Below are 7404 nucleotides of genomic sequence, written 5' to 3' on the forward strand. Positions count from 1 at the left end.
AACCCCTGAGCTGACAAGGTGCAAATCTGTTGTTCTGCCCCTGAACAGGCAGTAAACCCACTGTTCCCAGGCCGTCATTGAAAATAAGAATGTGTTCTTAACTGACTTGCCTGGTTAAATAAAGGTAAAATAAATAAAAAAACATGATTACTGGATACAATAGCTGTAAGATCAGCAGAGCCATTCAGGGCAGTAAGGGGGACATAAATTAGGTTACTTACATTGTGTCTACTGACACCCCTGGTGTAGTGTAAAATTGCTGAAGCATTATGACAACTCTGTGTCAGAATGGTAGAGCTGAGCTGGGCTTGAGTCATTGTTAAGTCATTGTCTCAACACAGCCTTATAGTGCTGTGAAAGGACATTGGATCCCATCCTCCTTACAAAACGTGTTTTGATTCCAAAAGGTATCGAAATTGTCAACAAACGTTACACCATTTGAGCTGCTATAATCACGTAGCCGGTTGTGAAGAGAAAGAATCCTGCTAAAGTGTTCAATGCCGCAATTCGGAGATGGCAAAGGGCCAGATATGATGGGTCTTTTGTTAGTGTTTAGCAGAGAGTCAATCAACTCTTTAAAATCCAGTTTCAACTTTTCAGAACTGCCCTTCATAATGTCATTAAAACCCACATGGACTACGATAGAATCAATTTCCATGTCCTGGCCTAGTACATTTGGGAGCAGCTTAGTAATGTAATTTACTCGAGTTCCGGGATAAGACATTGTTTTTGCACCAGCAATGGTCACATTTCTTACCAATGGAGCTGCCCAGAATCACAGCTGGCGAGAAGGACCTCCGACAGATGGAGAAGCCCTGTTCGATCCAGAGCAGGGAAGTGAGGTTGTCAACGTCGACTTCGTAGTTGTAGGCACTGCAGCCGCAGACACTGGAACCCCCAGCGATGAAGGTGCAGGAATATCAGGCTCCAGGACCGCAAAACTATTAATTGGTTGTATCCTCTCCGGGCCTCTCGTTGGGATTGTAGATTGCTTTAAGGGAAGTCACAGTTTTCTGCTTCCATGGCTCGTGACATGCGACCATTGTTGATTGTCTTGCTCCTCTTGCTATGCTCCTTCGACTCTGCTATCAGATGGGGTAGCTCCGGGCAACACCGGCCAGTCGGATAACGACAAACTACAAGGCGGAGATGCATCCAACAAGTGCGAAAGCCATCCAGCCACCGGCGTAGAAAATTTTAACATTCCACCCTGCGTTTTCCCCAGTTTCTTACGTAGGCTGACAACCTGCGTGATCAATGAAGCCACCTCCAAGCCTATAATCCTTGGCAAGTAAACAATTGCCGCTTTGGAATTCAGAGTGTTCCGGTTTGTTCCCGAAACAGTGCGTAATAGATACAGCTCCTACAGCGCTGGAACCGTGTAGTCGAAAGATATGGGTAATCATGAGATCAGCGGTCTCCTTCGCTGAGGGCAACTTGGGTAAGATGAGGAAATGGGCTGCTTTGGAGAACCAATCGACAACCACCAAGATAGTGGATGGAGGTATCATTGTGATAAAGTCTACAGACAGTTGGGACCAGGGCTAGCTGGGGATGGGCAGAGGTTGGAGAAACCCAGCCGGTCGCTGTCATGAGGACTTGCTTTGGGCACAGGTCGAACAGGCCACAACAAAGGATCTCACATTATCAATCATGTAGGGCCACCAGAATTTCTGCCTCAGGAACTCCAGTGTCCAATTAACCCTTGGATGCCCAGTTAATTTAGAGGAGTGTCCCCATTGTAGCACTTGAGAACGGGCTGATTGTGGAACATAAAGTCTGTTAGTGGGACCCTCGCCAGGTTCAGGTTCTCGGGTATGGGCTTGTCGTACCGTGGTCTCTATACTCCATAACACGGGAGCCACAATGCGGAAGCTGGGGATGATGGGCTGGGAACCCCTCTCCTCATTACAGACATTGTGTTGGCGGGACAGGGCATCTGCTTTCTGATTCTTGGATCCCGCGCGATAGGCTAGAGCCCACCTAGCCTGGCGAGTGTTCAACCTCTTGGCTTCTTGAATGGACGCCAAGTTCTTATGAACCGTCCAGATCACGAAAGGATGAGGTGCCCCCTCCAACCAGTGTCTCCAACCAGTTGTCTACATCGTACTTGTGTTCTACTGGTAAGAACCGCTTGAACAGAAAGACACATGGGTGCAGTCCCCCTCGTTCGGCTGTGAAAGGACCACCCCTGCTCCAGTGTCCGAGACATCCACCTCTACCACGAAGGGACAAGTAGGATCAGGATGAACGAGAATGGGTCCGGAGGTGAAACGTCCCTTGAGCTCCATGAATGCCCTGTCAGCCTCGGTGGTCCAGCCAAAATGGGTCTGGGACTTGCGGGTTAGGGCCGTGAGAGGGGCTGCCACTGCACCAAAGTTGCATATAAAATCCCCCAAAAATTGGCAAACCCGAGGAACCTCTGGACTTGATTGAGTGAGGCGGGACGGGGCCAGTCAGTCACCGCTCTAACCTTAACAGGGGCCATTTGGATGCCGGTGGTAGAGATAATGTGGCCCAGGAAAGAGACTTAAATCAATTCTAAATTCTTATTTACAATATTTAGATTTGTTTAACACTTTTCTGGTTACTACATGATTCCATATGTGTTATTTCATAGTTTTGATGTATTCACTATTATTCTTCAATGTAGAAAATAGTCCAAATAAAGAAAAATCCTTGAATGAGTAGGTCTGTCCAAACTTTTGACTGCTACTGTATTTTTCCGGGATATTTGTAAATATAAGGTAGATCAAGGTTGATTGTGTAGGGTGCTTCAGGTTTGGACACTTGGTCTTATTAATTAACTGGGTCAGATTTAATTTAACAAAAAAATCCTTTAAACAATCAGAGTCATGGTTTCCCCAGGCAACGATTAACACTTCAGAGGCTGAAAAAGAGGCTATTAAGTCGGTTCTATTATCACGCATATCTTCGCAGAGGGTGGATGATGAAATCCCTTGATCGTTATTGTAGACTTAATTCCTAATTGGAGACTTAAGGCCCAAAATTCGAATTGCTTTGGGATGGCGACAGACTTCAACATTGAAACAGGAAGGTGACATTTTACATAAATGGCTACACACCCTTTATCATATCTACCCTGAATGGTCTGTAACATCTATAGCAATCTCAGAATCCATTATTTTTCAGTTACCCATGTTTCTGACCAAAGAATATTGTCTGGATTTGCGTGAAAGACCCAGATCTGAATGTGATCCATTTTAGACAATAGGCTACTTTTGTTTACGTGCATACTTTTCAAACCGGGTTTATGCAAACGTGTCTGTGGATAGGATAGGCAACACAAGGACCACTCCTGCAAGCGCAAAGCAGCTAATCTGAGGCGCTGTTTGAATATGATCACGGGCGGATTCTCCCTTTCTTGAAATAATCATTGATCTAAATATAGGCAAATTAGATAAATAATGACAGGCTATAAAGAAATAATCACTGATTTGACATGACATGGTAGCGTAATATCTCCTTTCGCTATCCATCGATCGGCGAAGTCTTCAAGGATGGGAAGAATAAAGGATGGTTATCCCCAAGAAGTTGCATCGTGTCCGTTATAGACCAGTTGTTTTAGCTATACCTCTAATTTAGGCTACCACTTGTTCACTTTATAGAGGCTAGTGGCAAGACAGTAAAATTACTGTCTCAGGACGGGTCACGGGGCTGTACCCAAACCCCAGCCCCGTGGCTATGCAATCCATGTCCGTGTGAGGGAGTTCGGGCAGCCCTTGAGCCCGACAGGGATGCGTAAATCCTCCACGCAATCCCTTACACTCACAAGATAATAAACACAGGCCTATGAGGCTACTTCATTGGAACTGAAGCCTACGTAAAACACCATGCCATTACGCACAATTTTGCACGTTAACATTTCATTTTGACATATAGGTTGATGGCCTAGCTGTTACTTTCTAAAATATACTATGCAAGCCAAGGTGTTGGCATACGCAGGGGACTGAGGATAACGTTGCAGAGAATTTGAAGGGTACTATGACAGGCACTGATGCACGCAACTCTCGGTCTCCTCGCAGTCTGTCAATGGGAAGGGGGACACCTAAATCAGCTGTACAACTGAATGCATTCAACTGAAACGGGTCGTCCGGACGTTAGAATTGTATTGCTCGGGAGATGCGGTGCATGTGACGCCTTTTTGAACGAGTGTATTAGACCACCAACCCCCCCTCCCCTCCACACAAACACACACAGAGAGACACGCATTTAACCAGGCGCTAGTTTTGTCGCATCCGGACTACAATTTAGTCGTGTGGTCAGGTGCCACAAAGAGGGACCTCAGAAAATAACAATTGGCTCAGAACTGGGAAGCATGGCCGGCCCTTAAATGGACACGGGGAGCTAACATGACTAATATGCATATACATCTTAAAGTGGAGAAGAGATTGACTTCAACACTATTTGTTTTTGTAAGAAGTGTTGACATGTTGAATGCACGAGGCGTCTGTTTAAACTACTATCACACAGCTCGGACACCCATGCATACCCCACAAGACATGCCACCAGAAGTCTCTTCACAATCCCCAAGTCCAGAACAGACTATGGGAGGTGCACAGTACTACATAGAGCCATGACTACATGGAACTCTATTCCACATCAGGTAACTGATGCAAGCAGTAGAATCAGATTATTATTATTATTTTTTAAACACCTTATAGACACATACACAGGCACAGACCCACACGCCTACACATATACATGATAAGACACTCACTCTACACACAGGTACACATGCATTTTGTATTGTAGATATGTGGTAGCAGAGTAGCAACCTGAGGGAACACACTTAATGTGTTGTGAAAAGTGCTATGAAATGTAATGTCATGTAATATGATTAATCGTATATAACTGCCTTAATGTTGCTGGACCCCAGCAAGAGTAGCTGCTTAACCCTTGTGTGGTGTTCGGGTCTGTGGGACCCATTTTCAATGTTTACTAAAAGAAAAATGCAATTAATTATTTTTTCAACCTGAGACCATTGGCCTTGGCTCATTTTCTGTGAAGAACATGTAATGGAACATATTTTCATTGATTGCACACTTTGCACCGCCCTATACATTTATATACATTTACATTTACATTTAAGTCATTTAGCAGACGCTCTTATCCAGAGCGACTTACAAATTGGTGAATTCACCTTCTGACATCCAGTGGAACAGCCACTTTACAATAGTGCATCTAAATCATTAAGGGGGGGGTGAGAAGGATTACTTATCCTATCCTAGGTATTCCTTGAAGAGGTGGGGTTTCAGGTGTCTCCGGAAGGTGGTGATTGACTCCGCTGTCCTGGCGTCGTGAGGGAGTTTGTTCCACCATTGGGGGGCCAGAGCCCCCCATATTACATATGTGGTATTACATAAGGGAAATAAAAGTGTGGAAAAGTGTGTGTGTTACAGTGAAAACAAGTAAAAATGAAACAAAAAGGTTTTCTGTGTGCCTTCACTCTGTCTTCCTCCTCCCTGGGCCTGCTGTTTTCAACATAGCACCAAGAACCTGTCCATCTCCCTGCCTGTCTGCCTGTCTGCCTGTCTCTCACTTTTTTTGCACTCTTTACCCTTTGTAGGGTGTGAAATTACACAATATCTTGCGGGAACCTGCACAATGTCATTACAATACATTATTTTGATACATTGTAAAAAAAAATCTGTATTTTCCCACACTCTACCCCAGCCAGGTGCAAATTGGGGGAGGGAAACAACAAATAAATAGCTTTGCATGTGTGTCTCCTTACCACAATCAATCAGTATGGCAAAAATGAGGGAAGGCGTCTTCCACGTTGGAAGAATTTTCAGAATATGACGATCATGTCTCTGTCAATTCGGAATCTGACAGTGAGTTGGAAGAAGAGGATGAGATTGAACCTCAGCCAGCCCAGGACCAGCCCATCAGCAACCAGCCCCAGGACCAGCCCGTCAGCAACCAGCCCCAGGACCAACCCATCAGCAACCAGCCCCAGGACCAACCCATCAGCAACCAGCCCCAGGACCAGCCCATCAACAACCAGCCCCAGGACCAGCCCATCAACAACCAGCCCCAGGACCAGCCCATCAGCAACCAGCCCCAGGACCAACCCATCAGCAACCAGCCCCAGGACCAACCCATCAGCAACCAGCCCCAGGACCAGCCCGTCAGCAACCAGCCCCAGGACCAGCCCATCAACAACCAGCCCCAGGACCAGCCCATCAACAACCAGCCCCAGGACCAGCCCATCAACAACCAGCCCCAGGACCAGCCCATCAGCAACCAGCCCCAGGACCAGCCCGTCAGCAACCAGCCCCAGGACCAACCCATCAGCAACCAGCCCCAGGACCAACCCATCAGCAACCAGCCCCAGGACCAGCCCATCAACAACCAGCCCCAGGACCAGCCCATCAACAACCAGCCCCAGGACCAGCCCATCAGCAACCAGCCCCAGGACCAACCCATCAGCAACCAGCCCCAGGACCAACCCATCAGCAACCAGCCCCAGGACCAGCCCGTCAGCAACCAGCCCCAGGACCAGCCCATCAACAACCAGCCCCAGGACCAGCCCATCAACAACCAGCCCCAGGACCAGCCCATCAGCAACCAGCCCCAGGACCAACCCATCAGCAACCAGCCCCAGGACCAGCCCATCAGCAACCAGCTCATCAGCAGCCTGGAGGAGAAATATGGATGTCAAAAAATTGTGAAATTAAATGGTCTTCTTGCCTAAGGAATGTGCCACCCCGCATGGCTGCCAATGTGATAAGGATGCCACCAGGGCCGACACCGATGGCGGTTTCTCATGTGCAGGACATACAGTCTTTTTTTGAACTGTTCTTCCCAGACACCATCCAGAAAATCATTCTGGACTATACTAATTTGGAGGGAAGGTGTGTTTTTGGAGAAAGATGGAAGGAGATGGACCAAACTCATTTACATGCATACTTTGGGGTTCTTATCCTTGCTGGTGTTTTCAGATCCAATGGGGAATCCACAGATTCAACTCCAATACCGGAATTAAGTGTGAGTGATGTTGTTTCATGTGTGTGTGTCTGACTCTCCTACCTTGGCCTGCTGTAACGATATATCTGAGTGAGTGAGTAAGATGTTAGTAAAATTCCTGAACGAAGTGTGTTCATCATTCTAGATGCAGCCGGTAGCAACAAGAAGAACCGCTGTGATGTGTGTGGACCCAAGAAGGACAGGAAGACACAGGACACATGCATCAAGTTCAAGGAATACAGTTGCAACACACACACAGTAAAACTCTGTCCCTCATGTGGTGTGTAGACCGGCCTTAACCTGTGTTCAATGGGGCTCATGTATCATTTCCATAAAATACTGTAATGTAAAATTTGGCCTTCCAATTTGTTCAGTTCAAAGCAATAAACATCAATAGTGATGAAAACCTTG

Source organism: Oncorhynchus masou, chromosome 31, assembly GCF_036934945.1.
Source record: "Oncorhynchus masou masou isolate Uvic2021 chromosome 31, UVic_Omas_1.1, whole genome shotgun sequence".
Lineage (NCBI taxonomy): Eukaryota > Metazoa > Chordata > Actinopteri > Salmoniformes > Salmonidae > Oncorhynchus > Oncorhynchus masou.